This window comes from Piliocolobus tephrosceles, chromosome 1 (assembly GCF_002776525.5).
Source record: "Piliocolobus tephrosceles isolate RC106 chromosome 1, ASM277652v3, whole genome shotgun sequence".
NCBI lineage: Eukaryota > Metazoa > Chordata > Mammalia > Primates > Cercopithecidae > Piliocolobus > Piliocolobus tephrosceles.
The window spans coordinates 113,250,501-113,268,392 of NC_045434.1; the positions used below are offsets into that span (position 1 = coordinate 113,250,501).

Genomic DNA, 17,892 nt, shown 5'->3' on the forward strand with positions numbered 1-17,892 from the left:
TTAATATTGTTATGTGTGAACTCGATCCTGCCATTATGATATTAACTGGTTATTTTTCTCGTTAGTTGATGCAGTTTCTTCCTAGCCTCGCTGGTCTTTACATTTTGGCATGTTTTTGCAATGGCTGGTAGCGGTTGTTCCTTTCCATGTTTAGGGCTTCCTTCAGGGTCTCTTGTAAGGCAGGCCTGGTGGTGACAAAATCTCTAAGCATTTGCTTATCTGTAAAGGATTTTATTTCTCCTTCACTTATGAAACTTAGTTTGGCTGGATATGAAATTCTGGGTTTAAAATTATTTTCTTTAAGAACGTTGAATACTGGCCCCCACTCTCTTCTGGCTTGTAGAGTTTCTGCTGAGAGATCTGCTGTTAGTCTGATGGGCTTCCCTTTGTGGGTAACCCGACCTTTCTCTCTGGCTGCCCTTAAGATTTTTTCCTTCATTTCAACTTTGGTGAATCTGGCAATTTCGTGTCTTGGAGTTGCTCTTCTGGAGGAGTATCTTTGTGGCGTTCTCTGTATTTCCTGAATTTGAATGTTGGCCTGCCCTACTAGGTTGGGGAAGTTCTGCTTGATGATATCCTGAAGAGTGTTTTCCAACTTGTTTCCATTCTTCCCCTCACTTTCAGGCACCCCAATCAGACGTAGATTTGGTCTTTTTACCTAATCCCATACTTCTTGCAGGCTTTGTTCATTTCTTTTTCTTCTTTTTTCTTTTGGTTTCTCTTCTCACTTCATTTCATTCATTTGATCCTCCATCGCTGATACTCTTTCTTCCAGTTGATCGAGTCGGTTGCTGAAGCTTGTGCATTTATCACATATTTCTCATGTCATGGTTTTCATCACTGTCATTTCGTTTATGACCTTCTCTGCATTAATTAGTCTAGCTGTCAATTCTTCCACTCTTTTTTCAAGATTTTTAGTTTCTTTGCGCAGGGTACGTAATTCCTCCTGTAGCTCTGAGAAGTTTGATGGACTGAAGCCTTCTTCTCTCATTTCGTGAAAGTCATTCTCTGACCAGCTTTGATCCATTGCTGGCAATGGGCTGCGCTCCTTTGCAGGGGGAGATGCGTTCTTATGTTTTGAATTTCCAGGTTTTCTGCCCTGCTTCTTCCCCATCTGCGTGGTTTTATCTGCCTCTGGTCTCTGATGATGGTGACGTGCTGATGGGGTTTTGGTATAGGTGTCCTTCCTGTTTGATAGTTTTCCTTCTAATAGTCAGGACCTTCAGCTGTAGATCTGTTGGAGATTGCTTGAGGTCCACTCCAGACCGTGTTTGCCTGGGTATCAGCAACAGAGGTTGCAGAAGATAGAATATTGCTGAACAGTGAGTGTACCTGTCTGATTCTTACTTTGGAAGCTTCCTCTCAGGGGTGTACTCCACCCTGTGAGGTGTGGGGTGTCTGACTGCCCCTAGTGGGGTATGTCTCCCAGTTTGGCTACTCAAGGGTCTGGGACCCACTTGAGGAGGCAGTCTGTCCCTTCTTAGATCTAAACCTCCGTGTTGGGAGATCCACTGCTCTCTTCAAATCTGTGTGACAGAGTCTTTCGCGTCTGCACAGGCCTCTGCTGCTTCCTCTGTTATTTTTTAGCTGTGCCCTGTCCCCAGAGGTGGAGTCTACAGAGACAGGCAGGTTTCCTTGAGCTGCTGTGAGCTCCACCCAGTTCAAGCTTCCCAGGGACTTTGTTTACCTACTTAAGCCTCAGCAATGGCGGGTGCCCCTCCCCCAGCCTCCCTGCTGCCTTGCAGTTAGATCGCTGCAGACTGCTGTTTTAGCCAGGAGGGAGGCTCCGTGGGGATGGGACCCTCCCGGCCAGGTGTGGGGTATATTCTCCTGGTGTGCCCGTTTGCTTACAGTGCAGTATTGGGGTGGGAGTTACCCGATTTTCCAGGTGTTGTGTGTCTCAATTCCCCTGGCTAGGAAAAGGGATTCCCTTCCCCCTTGCACTTCCCATGTGAGGCAATGCCTCGCCCTGCTTCAGCTCTCACTGGTCGGGGTGCAGCAGCTGACCAGCACCGATTGTGTGGCACTCCCTAGTGAAATGACACCAGTACCTCAGTTGAAAATGCAGAAATCACCAGTCTTCTGTGTCACTCACGCTGGGAGTTGGAGACTGGAGCTGTTCCCATTCGGCCATCTTGCTCTGCCCCCATGACAGTTTTCAAGCTGTGTAATATAAGGAAACCTTTATCTCTGTGAGATTATTACACATATCACAGAGTAGTTTTCTAGAAATAATCTTTCCAGGTTTTGTCTGCAGCTATTTCCCTTTTCATCATCAGCATCAACATGCTCCCGAATATCTCTTAGTACCTGTTTCTCCAAAAGGGTTTCCCCAATGCTGTATGAGAAGAGAGGTATAACACTGTGAGTGGAATGCACACATCACAAAGCAGTTCCTCGAAAAGCTTCTCTCCAGTTTCGGTCTGAACATATTTCCTTTTTCAACGTAAGCCTCAAAGTGCTCCCGAATGTCCCATCACACGCTAAACATACACAGGGTTATAAAACTTCTCAAAGTAAGGAGAGGCTTAACTGAGTGAGAGAATTAGGACGACACAGAGTAGTTTCACAGAAAGCTTCCTTCTGGATTTAACCCGAGGATATTACTTTCTCCATGTTCTGAGGATCGTTCCCAAATGTCCTTCCTCAGACTCCACAAAAACAGTGATTTCAATCTGCTCAATCCAAAGAACGGTTTAAATCTAGGAGATGAATACACACATTGCAAAGCAGGTGCTCAGAAAGTTACTCTGCAAGTTTCATCGGCAGATGTTTCCTTGCTCACCACAAGCCTCCTGGCATCACTAAATATCCCTTCACAGATTTTTTAAAGACAGAATTTCGAAACTGGGCAACATAGAGTAAGCATAAATTCTGTGAAGTGAATGCACATATCAGAGAACAGATTCTTGGAAAGCTTCTTTCTCGATTTTATTTCAGTATATATCACTACTTGCCATAGTCCTCAATTCACTCTGAAATATCACTTATTCGGTTACACAGTAACAGTGCTTAAACACTGCCTTCTGATAAAAGAGGTATAACTTCCTGAGCGGAATGCATACATCACAAGCAGTTTCCCAGAAAGCTTGTATACAGTTTTTATGTGAAGATATCTCCTCTTTCACCGTAGGCCTCAATGTGCTCCCGAATGTCCCTTCACGGATTCATGCATGATGGAGTTTCCACACTGCGTAATATAAGAAAGGTTTGAACTATGCGAAATGAATAGATATATCTAACACGAAGCAGTTTCACAGAAATATTCTTTCCAGTTTTGTCTGAGGATATTTCCTTTTTCACTATATCCATCCCTATACTACCGAATGTCTCTTGCTTGCTTTTTCTCCAAAACGGATTCCGGAATCCTCTAGGAGAAGAATGGTATATTTCTGTGAGTGGAATGCACATGTCACAAAGCACCTCCTCAGAAAGGTTCTCTCCAGTTTCTATCTGAAGACGTTTCCTTTATCAACGTAACCCTCAAATCGCTCCTGAATATCCCTTCGCAGTTTAAACAAAAACAGTGTTATGATACTGCCCAATGAAAAGAGAAGTTTAACTGTGTGAGCGAAATTCACATGACACAGAGGAGGTTCACAGAAAGCTTCCTTCTGGTTTCTTTCTGAGGTTATTTCTTTTTCAGGGTATTCTAAAGAGCGTCTCCAAATTTCCTTTCTGAGAATCCACAGAAACAGTGATTTCAAACTGCTCAATCCAAAGAATAATTTAACTCTTTGTGATGAACACAAACATCCCAAAAGAGTTGTGCAGAAAGCTTCTCTCCAATTTTCGATGGAAGACATTACCTTGCTTGACTCTGGTTGCCACTTACTATCCCTTCGCAGAACCCTCAAAAACCAACTTTCAAACTGGGATATGTAGAGTATGCTGTATCCCAGTGAAAAGAATAGACATGTCAGAGACCAGTTTCTTCGAGTGCTTCTTCCTGTTTTTTAATGGACGCCATTTCCCTTTTTTGCCATAGTCTTCATTGTGCTCCGAATACCACCCTTTTGGTTTTGCAGGAACAGTTTTCAAGCTGTGCTTTATGAGAAGAAAGTCATAAGTCCCTGAGTGGAGTGCCCACATCACCAAGCAGTTTCTCAGAAAGCTTCTCTCCAGTTTTTATCCGGCCATATTTCCTATTTCACCATAGACCCAAATGTGATCACAAGTATCCCTTCACGGATCCATCCACGAGGGAGTTTCCAAGTTTTGTAATGTAAAGAAAGCTTTACCTACATGAGATTATTACACATATCACAGAGTAGTTTCATAGAAAGCTTCTTTCCAGTTTTTGTCTAAGGCTATTTCGCTTTTCACCATCAGCATCAGCATGCTCCCGAATATCACTTGGTACCTCTTTCTCCAAAAGAGTTTCCCGGAGGCTGTATGAGAAGAGAGATGCAACAGTGTGAGTGGAATGCACACGTCACAACGTGGTTCCTTGGAAAGGTTCTCTCCAGTTTCGGTCTGAACATATTTCCTTTTTCACCATTTACCTCAAAGTGCTCCCGAGTATCCCATCACACACTAAACATACACCGGGTTAGAAAACTGCTCAATGAAAAGAGAGGCTTAACTGAGCAAGAGGAATTAAGATGACACAGAGGAGTTTCACAGAAAGCTTCCTTCTGGATATTACCTGAGGATATTTCTTCCTCCATATTCTAAGGATCGTTTCCAAAAGTCCTTTCTCAGATTCCAGAAAAACAGTTCCTTCAAGCTCCTCTATCCTAAGAATGGTTTAAATCTATGAGACGAATGCACACATTGCAAGGCAGTTGCTCAGGAATTTTCTCTGCAGGTTTCATCGGAAGACGTTTCCATGCTCACCACAAGCCTCCGGGCATCACTAAATATCCCTTCACAGATTCTTCAAACACAGAGTTTCGAAACTGCACAACATAGAGTAAGCATTAACTCTGTGAAGTGAATGCACATATCAGAGAACAGATTGTTGGAACGCTTCTTCCTTGATTTTGTTTCAGTATATTTGACTAGTCACCAAAGTCCTCAATGTGCTCAGAAACATCACCTTTTCGGTTTCACAGAAACAGTGTTGAAACACTGCGTTGTGAGAAAAGAGGTATAAATCCCTGAGTGGAATGCATACATCACAAAGTACTTTCTCAGAAGCTTCTCTCCAGTTTTTATCTGAAGATATCTTCTCTTTCACCATAGGCCTGAATGTGCTCCCAAAGGTCCCTTCATGGATCCATGCACGATGGGGTTTCCAAACAGAGTAATGAAGAAAACTTTTAACTATACAAGATTAATCAATATATCTAATACAAAGCAGTTTCACAGAAATCTTCTTTCCAGTTTTTGTCTGAGGATATTTCCTTGTTCACCATAGCCATCCCTGTACTCCTGAATGTCTCTTGGTAGTTTTTTCTCCAAAAGGGATTCCGGAATCCTCTAGGAGAAGAAAGGTATATTTCTATGAGTGGAATGCACACATCACAAAGCAGGTCCTCAGAAAGCTTCTCTCCAGTTTCTATCTGAAGACGTTTCCTGTCTCACCGTAAGCCTCAAAGCAGTGATGAACATCCCTTCACAGACCAAACAAAAACAGTGTTATGTTACTGTTCAATGCAAAGAGAAGATTAACTGTGTGAGTAGAATTCACCTGACAGAGAGCAGATTCACAGAAAGTTTCCTTCTGGTTTCTCTCTGAGGTTATTTCTTTTTCAGGATATTCTAAAGAGCGTTTCCAAATGTCCTTTCTCAATTTCCACAGAAACAGTTATTTCAAACTGCGAAATCCAAAGAATGATTTAATTCTATGAGATGTAAACAAACATCACAAAAGAGTTGCACAGAAAGCTTCTCTCCAATTTATCGATAGAAGATATTACCTTGCCTCACAGAAGCCTCCTGTTACCATTTACTATGCCTTTGCAGAACCCTCAAAGACCGAATTTCAAACTGGGAAATGTAGATAAGGTTTAACACTGTGAAAAGAATGGACATGTCAGAGAGCAATTTACTCGAGTGCTTCTTTCCGTTTTTTATTGGCCAACATTTTACTTTTTGCAATAGTCTCCAATGTGCTCTGAATGTCAGTCTTTTGGTTTTACAGGAACCATGTTCAAACTGTGCCTTATAAGAAGAAAGTTAAAATGCCCTGAGTGGAATGCACAGGTCACCAAGCAGTTTCTCAAAATGCTTCTCTCAAGTTTTTATCTGTCTATATTTCCTATGTCACCATAGGCCCGAATGTGATCCCAAGTATCCCTTCGGGGATCGATCCACGAGGGCGTTTCCAAGCTGCGTAATGTAAAGTAAATTTCATGTATATGAGATGAATAAACATAGCAAAAAACAGATTCAAAGAAAACTTCTTTCCAGTTTTTATCTGAAGATATTTCCTTTTTCACCACAGTACTGAATGTGCTTTTGAAGGTCCGTTTGTGGATCTGTCCCTGCCAGTTTCCAAGCTGCGTAATGTTAAGAAAGCTTTATCTATGTGAGATGATTACACATATCACAGAGTAGTTTCCTAGAAAACTTCTTTCCGGTTTTTGTCTGAGGCTATTTCCCTTTTTACCATCAGCATCGACATGCTCCCGAATATCACTTGGTACATTTTTCTCCTAAGGGTTTGCACAACGCTGTATGAGAAGAGAGGTATAACACTGTAAGTGGAATACACACATCACAAAGCAGTTCTTCGGAAAGCTTCTCTCCAGTTTCGGTCTGAACATATTTCCTTTATCACCATAAGCCTCAAAGTGCTCCCGAACATCCCATCACACGCTAAACATACACAGGGTTAGAAAACTGTTCAATGAAAAGAGAGGCTTAACTGAGCGTTAGGAATTAAGACGACACAGAGCAGTTTCACAGAAAGCTTCCTTCTGAATTTTACCTGAGGATATTTCTTTCTCCATATTCTAAGGATCGTTCTTAAATGTCCTTCCTCAGATTCCAAAAAAACAGTGATTTCAAGCTGCTCAATCCAAAGAAAGGTTTAACTCTTTGAGAAGAATACACATATCGCAAAGCAGTTGCTTTGCACGATTCTCTGCAGCTTTCATCAGAAGACGTTTCCTCGCTCACCACAAGCCTCCAGGTGTCACTAAATATCCCTTCACAGATTTTTGAAAGACAGAGTTTCGACACTTGGCAACATAGAATAAGCACTAACTCTGGGAAGTGAATGCACATATGAGACAGCAGATTCTTGGAATGCTTCTTCCTCGATTTTATTTCAGTGTATTTCCCTATTTGCCATCTTCTTCAATGCGCTCCGAAATATGACTTTTTCAGTTTCACAGAAGAGTGTTCAAATGCTGCCTTGTGAGAAAAGCGGTATAACTCCCTGAGTGGAAGGTGTACATTGCATGCTAGTTTCTCAGAATGGTTCTATCCAGTTTTATCTGAAGATATCTCCTGTTTCACCGTAGGCCTGAATGTGCTCCCAAAAGTGCCTTCATGGTCCATGCAAGACAGAGTTTACAAACTGCATAATATAAGAAAAGTTTTAATTATGCGAGATGAACAAATATAACTAACACAAAGCAGTTTCACAGAAATTTTCTTTCCAGTTTTTGTCTGAGGATATTTCCTTCTTCACCATAGCCCTCCCTATACTCCTGAATTTTTCTTTGTAGCTCTTTCTCCAAAAGGAATTCCAGAATCCTCTAGAAAAAAAAAAGTATATTTCTGTGAGTGGAATGCACACATCACAAAGGAGCTCCTAAGGAAGCTTCTCTCCAGTTTCTATCTGAAGACGTTTCCTTTTTCACCATAAGCCTCAAAGCGCTCCTGAATATCCCTTCACAGACTAAACAAAAAGAGTGTTATGATACTGCTCAATGATAAGAGAAGCTTAACTGTGTGAGAGGAATTCATGTCACACAGAGCAGTTTCACAGAAAGCTTCCTTCTGCTTTCTCTCTGAGGTTATTTCTTTTTCAGGATATTCTAAGGAGCGTTTCTAAATGTCCTTTCTCAGATTACACAGAAACAGTGATTTCAAACTGCTCAATCCAGAGAATGATTTAACTCTATGAGATGAATACAAACATCACAAAAGAGTAGCGCAGAAAGCTTCTCTCCAATTTTCAATGGAAGTCATTTCCTTGCTTGACACAGGCCTCCGGTTGCCACTTACTATCCCTTTGCAGAACCCTCAAAGACCGACTTTCAAACTGGGAAATGTAGAGTAAGCTTTAACCCTGTGAAAAGAATGGACGTGTTAGAGAGCAGTTTCTTCGAGTGCTTCTTTCTGTTTTATATTGGATGCCATTTCACTTTTTGTCATAGTCTTCAATGTGCTTCGAATATCACCTCTTTTAGTTTTACAGAAACAGTGTTCAAACTGTGCCTTATGAGAAGAAAGTTGTAACTTCCTGAGTGGAATGCACACGTCACCAAGCAGTTTCTCAGAATGCTTCTCTCTGGTTTTTATGTGACTATATTTCCTATTTCACCATAGGCCCGAATGTGATCCCTAATATTCCTGCTCGGATCCCTCCATGAGGGAGTTTCTAAGCTGCATAATGCAAAGAAAGCTTCAGCTATGTGAGATTAATAAACATAGCAAAAAGAAGATTCACAGAGAGTTTCTTTCCAGTTTTTATATGAAGATATTTCCTTTTTCACTGTAGTCCTGAATCTGCTCCCAAATATCCATTCATGGATCCGTCCATGACAGTTTCCAAGCTACGCAATGTAAAGAAAGCTTTACCTATGTGAGGTGATTACACATATCACAGAGTAGTTTCCTAGAAAGCTTTTTTCCAGGTTTTGTCTGAGGCTATTTCCCTTCTCACCATTGTCAACAACATGCTCCCGAATATCACTTGGTGATTGTTTCTCCAAAGGGTTTCTCCAATGCTGTATGAGAATTGAGGTATAACACTGTGAGCGGAATGCACATGTCACAAACCAGTTCCTCGGAAAACTTCTCTCCAGTTTCGTTCTGAACGTATTTACTTTTTCACCGTTAGCCTCAAAATGCCCCTGAATATCCCATCACACGCTGAGCATACACAGGTTTAGAAAACTGCTCAATGAAAAGAGAGGCTTAACTGAGCGAGAGGAATTAATAGGACACAGAGCAACTTCACAGAACGCTTCTTTCTGGATTTTACCTGAGGATATTTCTTTCTCTGTATTCTAAGGATCATTCCCAAACGTCCTTCCTCAGATTCCACAAAAGCAGTGATTTCAAGCTGCTCAATCCAAAGAATGGTTTACCTGTAAGAGACAAATACACACATCACAAAGCAGTTGCTCAGAACTTTTCTATGCAGGTTTCACTGGAAGACGTTTCCTCGCTCACTACAAACCTCCGGGCTTCACTAAATATGCCTTCACAGATTCTTCAAAGACAGAGTTTCGCAACTGGGCAACCTAAAGTAAGCATTAACTGTGTGAAGTTAATGCATATATCAGAGAGCAGATTGTTGGAATGCTTCTTTCCCAATTTTATTTCAGTATAATTCACTATTTGCCATAGTCCTCAATGCGTTCCATAATATCAATTTTTCGGTTTCACAGGAACAGTGTCAAACACTACCTTTTGAGAAAAGAGGTATAACTCCCTGAGTGGAATGCATATATCACAAAGTAGTTTCTTTTTTTTTTAAATTTTTTTATTTATTTTTATTTATTTTATTTATTTTTATTATACTTTAAGTTCTAGGGTACATGTGCATAACGTGCAGGTTTGTTACATATGTATACCTGTGCCATGTTGGTGTGCTGCACCCATCAACTCGTCAGCACCCATCAATTCATCATTTATATCAGGTATAACTCCCCAGTGCAATCCCTCCCCCCTCCCCCCTCCCCATGATAGGCCCCAGTGTGTGATGTTCCCCTTCACGAGTCCAAGTGATCTCATTGTTCAGGTCCCACCTATGAGTGAGAACATGCGGTGTTTGTTTTTCTCTTCTTGTGATAGTTTGCTAAGAATGATGGTTTCCAGCTGCATCCATGTCCCTACAAAGGATGCAAACTCATCCTTTTTTATGGCTGCATAGTATTCCATGGTGTATATGTGCCCACAAAATAGTTTCTCAGATAGCTTCTATCCAGATTTTTCTGAAGATATCTCCTCTTTCACCGTTGGCCTGATACTGCTCCCGAATGTCCCTTCGTGTACCTGTGCATGACAGAGTTTCCAAACTGCGTAATATAAGTAAAGTTTTAACTATGCGAGATGAATAAATATATCCAAAACAAAGCAGTTTCACAGAAATCTTCTTTCCAGCTTTTGTCTGAGGATGTTTCCCTTTTCACCATAGCCATCCCTATACCCCCGAATGTCTCTTGGTAGCTTTGGCTTCAAAAGTGATTCCGGAATTCTCTTTGAGAAGAAAGGTATGTTTCTGTGAGTGGAATGCACACGTCACAAAGCAGCTCGTCAGAAAGATTCTCTCCAGTTTCTATCTGAAGACGTTTCCTTTCTCACCATAAGCCTCAAAGTGCTCCTGAATAAACCTTCCCAGACTAAACAAAAACAGTGTTCTGACACTGCTCAATGAAAAGAGAAGCTTAATTGTGTGAGCAGAATTCACTTGACACAGAGCAGTTTCACAGTTTCCTTCTGTTTTCTCTCTGATGTTATTTGTTTTTCAGGATATTCTAAAGATCGTTTCAAAATGTCCTTTCTGAGATTCCACAGAAACAGTGATTTCAAACTGCTCAATCCAAAGAATGATTTAAGTCTATGAGATGAATACAAACATCAGAAAAGACCTGCACAGAAAGCTTCACTCCAATTTTCGATGGAATACATTTCCTTGCTCACACAGGCCTCCAGTTGCCACTTACTATCCCTTCACAGAACCCTCAAAGACCGACTTCCAAACTGGGAAATATAGAGTAAGCTTTAGGCCTGTGAAAAGAATGACATGTCAGAGACCAGTTTCTTCGAGTGCTTCTTCCTGTTTTCCATTGGACGACATTTCACTTTTTGCCATAGTCTTCAATATGCTCCAAATACCTCTCTTTTTGTTTTACAGGAAGAGTGTTTAAACTGTGCTTTATGAGAGGAAAGTATAAGTCCCGGAGTGGAATGCACAAAACAACAAGCAGTTTCTCAGAAAGTTTCTCTCCAGTTTTTATCTCACTACATTTTCCATTTCACCTTAGGACCAAATGTCATCCCAAATAGCCCTTCGCGGATCCATACACGAAGGAGTTTCCAAGCTGTGTAATGTAAAGTAAGCTTTATTTATGTGAGATTATTACACATATCACAGAGTAGTTTCCTAGAAAGCTTCTTTCCAGTTTTTGTCTGATGCTATTTCGCTTTTCACCATCGGTATCAACATCTTCCTGAATATCACCTGGTACCTGTTTCTCCAAAAGGGTTTCCCCGACGTTGTAAGAGAAGACAGCTATAACATTGTGAGTGGAATGCACACGTCACAAAGCAGTTTCTTGGAAAGGTTCTCTCCAGTTTCAGTCTGAACATATTTCCTTTTTAACCGTTAGCCTCAAAGTGCTCCTAAATATCCCATCACACACTAAACATACACAGGGTTAGAAAACTGCTCAATGAAATGAGAGGCTTAACTCAACGAGAGGAATTCAGGCAACACAGAGCAGTTTCACAGAAAGCTTCCTTCTGGATTTTACCTGAGGATATTTCTTTCCCCATATTCTAAGGATCCTTCCAAAATGTCCTTCCTCAGATTCCACAAAAACAGTGATTTCAAGCTGCTCAATCCAAAGAAGGGTTTATCTCTATGAGACGAATACACACATCACAAAGCAGTTGCTCAGAAAGTTTCTCTGCAGGTTTCATCGGAAGACGTTTCCTTGTTCACTACAAGCCTCCGGGCATCACGAAATATCCCTTCACAGATTCGTCAAAGACAGAGTTTTGAAACTGGGCAACATAGAGTTAACATTAACTCTGTGAAGTGAATGCACATATCAGACAGCAGATTCTTGGAACACTTCTTCTTCGATTTTATTTCAGTATATTTCACTATTCACCATAGTCCTCAATCCGCTGCGAAATATCACTTTCTCCGTTTCACAGGAACAGTGTTCAAGTGCTGCATTGTGAGAAAAGAGGTATAACACCCTGAGTGGAATTCATACATCACAAAGTTGTTTTCCAGAAAGCTTCTATCCAGTGTTATCTAAAGATAACTCTTCTTTCACCATAGGCCTGAATGTGCTTCCAAATGTCCCTTTGTGGATCCGTGCATGTCGGAGTTTCCAAACTGCTTAATAAAAAAAAGTTTTAATTTTGTGAGATGAATAAATATATGTAATGCAAAGCAGTTACACAGAAATTTTCTTTCCAGTTTTTGTCTGAGGATATTTTATTTTTCACCATATTTGTCCCTATACTCCCAAATGTCTCTTGGTAGCTTTTTCTCCAAAAGGGATTCCGGAATCCTCTATGAGAAAAAGGTATTTTTCTGTGAGTGGAATGCCAACGTCACAAAGCAGCTCCTCAGAAAGATTCTCTTCAGTATCTATCTAAAGACGTTTCCTTTCTCACCATAAGCCTTAAAGCACTCCTAAATATCCCTTCGCAGACTAAACAAAAACAGTATGATGATACTGCTCAATGAAAAGGGAAGTTTAATTGTGTGAGCAGAATTCATGTGACAAAGTGCAGTTTCTCAGAAACCTTCCTTCTGGTTTCTCTCTGAGGTTATTTCTTTTTCAGGATATTTTAAAGAGTGTTTCCAAATGTCCTTTCTAAGATTCCACAGAAACAGTGATTTCAAACTGCTCAATCCAAAGAATTATTTAACTCTATAAGATGAATAGAAACATCGCAAAGAGTTGCACAGAAAGCTTCTCTCCAATTTTCGATGGAAGACATTTCCTTGCCTCCCACAGGCCTCCGGTTGCCACCTACTATGCCTTCGCAGTACCCTCAAAGACTGACTCTCAAACAGAGAAATGTAGAGTAAGCTTTAACCCTGTGAAAAGACTGGACATGTCAGAGAGCAGTTTCTTTGAGTGCTTTCTTCTGTTCTTTGTCAGACGACATTTCACTTTTTGCCATAGTCTTCAATGTGCTCCAAATATCACTCTTTTGGTTTTACAGAAACCGTCTTCAAACTATTCCTTATGAGAAGAAAGTTATAACTCCCTGAGCGGAATGCACACTTCAGCAAGCCGTTTCTCAGAAAGCTTCTATCCACTTTTTACTGACTATATTTCCTATTTCAAAATAGGCCCGAATGTGATCCCAAATATCCCTTTGCGGATCCATTCACAAGGGACTTTCCAGGCTGCGTAATGTAAAGAAAGCTTCATCTATGTGAGATGAATAAACATAGCAAAAAGCAGATTCACAGAAAGTTTCTTTCCAGTTTTTCTCTGAAGATATATCCATTTTCACCATAGTCCTGAATGTGCTCCCGAAGGTCTTTTCCTGGCTCTGTCAATGACAGTTTCCAATCTGTGTAATGTAAAGAAAGATTTATCTATGTGAAATGATGACACATGTCACAGAGCAGTTTCCTAGAAAGCTTCTTTCCAGTTTTTGTCTGAGGCTATTTCCCTTTTCATCATCAGCAGCAACATGCTCCTGAATATCACTTGGTACCTCTTTCTCCAAAATGATTTCACCGACGCTGTATGTGAAGAGAGTTATAAGACTGTGAGTGTAATGCACACGCCACAAAGCAGTTTCTCAGAAAGCTCCTCTCCAGTTTCAGCCTAAACATATTTTCTTTCTCACCGTTAGCCTCAAAGTGCTCCCTAATATTCTGTCACAGGCTAAACATACACAGGATTTGGAAACTGCCCAATAAAAAGAGAGGCTTAACTGAGCAAGTGGAAATAAGGCAACACAGAGCAATTTCACAGAAAGCTTCCTTCTGGATTTAACCTGAGGATATTTCTTTCTCCGTATTCTTATGATCGTTCCCAAATGTCCTTCCTCATATTCCACAAAAACAGCAGTTTCAACCTGCTCGATCCAAAGAATGGTTTAACTCTATGAGACGAATGCACACATCGCAAAGCAGTTTCTCAGAAAGTTTCTCTGCACGTTTCATCAGAAGACATTTCCTTGCTCACCACAAGCCTCCAGGCATCACTAAATATCCCTTCACAGATTCTTAGCTTCATTCTATACTTACCTGGCAGGGGAGATACCATGATCACGAAGGTGGTTTTCCCAGGGCGAGGCTTATCCATTGCACTCCGGATGTGCTGACCCCTGCGATTTCCCCAAATGTGGGAAACTCGACTGCATAATTTGTGGTAGTGGGGGACTGAATTTAAAATTAAAAAAAAAAAAAAAAAAGCAAACTGCTTCATGAAGACTAAGTTGTTACTCTGTGAGATGAATTCACATATCACAAAGAAGTTTGTCACAAAGCTTCTTTCACGTTTTTAATTGCGGATATTTTCTGTAACAGCCTAGGCCTCAATGCGACCCAAGGTAGCCCTTCTCAGGTTCCTCAAAGAGAGTGTTAATCGACGGCTACAAAAAACGTAAGGGTGACTCTGTGAGATGAATTCACACATCACAAAGAAGTTTCTAAGAAAGCTTCTTTCTAGTTTTTGTCTGATGATATTTCCTTTGTCACCGTCAGCCTCATTGCGCTCAGAACTATCCAGTTGCAGATTTCAAGAAAACTGTGTTAGCAAACGGATCTCTGAAGAGAAAAGTGTAACTCTGTGAGTTGCATTCACACATCATAATGCTGTTTCTCAGAACGCTTCTTTCCAGTTTTTATCTGAGGATATTTCCTTTTTCACCATAGCCCTCAAAGAGCTCCCAAATATCACTTGGCAGATTCCACGACAACAGTTTTAGCACACTGCTACGAGTAGGGAATTGTGAATCTCTCTGTGATGAATTCACATATCAGAAGGCAATTTCTCAGAATTATTCTTTCGTGTTTTTACCTGAGAATATTTCCGTTTTCACCATGGGCCTCAATGAGCTCCCAAATATCACTTTGCAGATACCATGACAACAGTGTCAGCAAACTGCTTCGTGAAGACAAAGTTGTAACTCGGTGAGATGAATTCACAGGTCACAGAGAAGTTTCTCAGAAAGCTACTTTCTAGTTTTCATTAGAGGATATCTCCTTTCTCACCGTCAGCTTCATTGCACTAAGAAATATCCCAATGCAGATTTCAAGACAAGAGTGTTAGCAAACGATCAATGAAAAGGAAATTGTAACTCTGTGAGTTGCATCCACATGTCACAACGCAGTTTCTCAGAAATCCTCTTTCCAGTTTTTATGTGAGGATATTTCCTTTTTCACAATAGCCCTCAATGAGCTCCCAAATGTCACTTGACAAAATCCATGACAACAGTGTTAGGAAACTGCTGCAAGAAGGGAAAAGTAAATCTCTGTGTTATGAATTCATATATCAGAAAGAAACTTCTGAGAAAGCTCCCTTCTAGTTATGATCTGAGGAGATTTCCCTTTTCACCATAGGCCTCAATGTGCTCCCAAATATCACTTTGCAGATTCCACGAAAACACTATTAGCAAACCGCTTCATGAAGACTAAGTTCTTACTCTGTGAGATGAATTCACATATCACAAAGAAGTTTGGCAAAAAGCTTCTTTCACGATTTTAATTGAGGATATTTCCTGTAACAGCCTAGGCCTCAATGCGATCCAAGGTAGCCCTTCTCAGTTCCTCAAAGACAATGTTAATCGACTGCTCCATGAAACGTAAGTGTAACTCTTTACATGTGGTAGATTCCACGACAACAGTGTGAGCAAATTGCTTCATGAAGACAAAGTTGTAACATGGTGAGATGAATTCACGTGTCACAAAGAAGTTTCTCAGAAAGCTACTTTCTAGTTTTTATTTGAGGATATTTCCTTTGTCACCGTCAGCTTCATTGTGCTAAGAAATATCCCAAGGCAGATTTCAAGAAAAGAGTCTCAGCAACGGATCAATGAAAAGGAAAGTGTAACTCTGTGAGTTGCATCCACATGTCAGATTGCAGTTTCTCAGAACGCTTCTTTCCGGTTTTTATGAGAGGATATTTTCTTTTTCACCAAAGCCCTCAATGAGCTCCCAAATATCACTTGGCAGAATCCACGACAACAGTGTTAGCAAACTGCTGTAAGAAGGGAAAAATGAATCTCTGTGTTATGAATTCACACATCAGAAAGCAACTTCTGAGAAAGCTTTTTCTAGTTATTTGCTGAGGATATTTCCGTTTTCACGATAGGCCTCAATGCGCTCCCAAATATCACTTTGCAGATTCCACGAAAACACTGTTAGAAAACTGCTTCATGAAAACTAAGTTGTTACTCTGTGAGATGAATTCACATATCAGAAAGAAGTTTGTCACAAACCTTCTTTTACGATTTTAATTGAGGATATTTTCTGTAACAGCCTAGGCATCAATGCAATCCAAGGTAGCCCTTCTCAGGTTTCTCAAATACAGTGTTAACCAACTGCTCCATGAAACGTAAGTGTAACTCTGTGAGATGAATTCACACATCACAAAGAAGTTTCTAAGAAAGCTTCTTTCTAGTTTTTGTCTGAGGATATTTCCTTTGTCACCGTAAGGCTCATTGCACTCAGAATGATCCAGTTGCACATTTCAAGAAAACTGTGTTAGCCAACTGAGCTCTGAAGAGAAAAGTGTATCTCTGTGAGTTGCATTCACCCATCATAATGCAGTTTCTCAGAATGCTTGTTTCCAGTTTTTATCTGAGGATATTTACCTTTTCAGCATAGCCCTCTATGATCTGTCAAATATCACTTGGCAGATTCCACGACAACAGTGTTAGCAAACTGCTTCATGGAGACAAAGTTGTAACTCGGTGAGATGAATTCACATGTCACAAAGAAGTTTCTCAGAAAGCTACTTCTAATTTTTATTTTGAGATATTTTCTTTGTCTCCGTCAGCTTCATTGCGCTAAGAAATATCCCAATGCAGATTGCAAGAAAACAGTGTTAACAAATGGATCAATGAAAAGGAAAGTGTAACTCTGTGAGTTGTATTCACAGGTCACATTGCAGTTTCTCAGAACACTTTCTTCCAGTTTTTATGTGAGGATATTTCCTCTTTCACCATAACCCTCACTGGGCTCCCAAATAGCACTTTGCAATTTCCATGAAAACAGTCTTAGTGAATGGCTTCATGAGGAGAAAGGTGTAACTCTGTGAGATGAATTCACAGATCACATTGAAGTTTCTCAGAAAGCTTCTTTCTCATTTTTAACAGAGGATATTTCCTTTGGCCCTATAGTCTTCAAAGGGATCCGATATATCAGTTCTCAGATTCCACAAAAACAGGGCTAGCCAACGGCTCCACAAAATACAGGAGTACCTCACTGAATTGAATTCACACATCACAGAGCAGTTTCTCAGAAAGCTTCTTTCTTGTTTGAGCTGAGGTTTATTGTCGTCTCAGAGCGCCACCGTGTGTCTTATTGCAGTTTCTGCGAAAACACTCTTAGCAAGCTTCTGAATGAAAACAATCATCTACCACTGTGAGCTGAATTCACCCACAACAAAGAAGTTTCTGAGAAGGCTTCTCTGCAGAGTTCTCTGAAGATATTTCATTATTCACCATGAGATTCAACGATATCCAAGACATCACTTCTGAGCTTCCACAAAGTCAGTGCTAGCAGACTCCTCCATGAAAGAGTGGTGTAACACTTTGAAATGAATTCACACATCACAAAGCAGTTTCTCAGAAAGCTTCATTCCGGGTTTTCTCGGAGGATATTTCCTTTTTCACCATAGCCCTCAATGAGCTCCCAAATATCACTTGGCAGAATCCACGAAAACAGTTTTATCACACTGCTACAAGAAGGGAGAGGTTAATCTCTGTGTGATGAATTCACATATCAGAAGGCAATTTCTCAGAAAGCTTCTTTCTAGTTTTTACCTGAGGATATTTCCATTTTCACCATGGGCCTCAATGCGCTCCCAAATATCACTTGGCAGATTCCAC

General features: G+C 40.6%; 1 pseudogene; it reads left to right on the plus strand.

Moving 5' to 3' along the window:
• Positions 1-14,075: 14,075 nt before the first annotated feature.
• Positions 14,076-14,221, plus strand: LOC111534784 (annotated as a pseudogene).
• Positions 14,222-17,892: the final 3,671 nt, after the last annotated feature.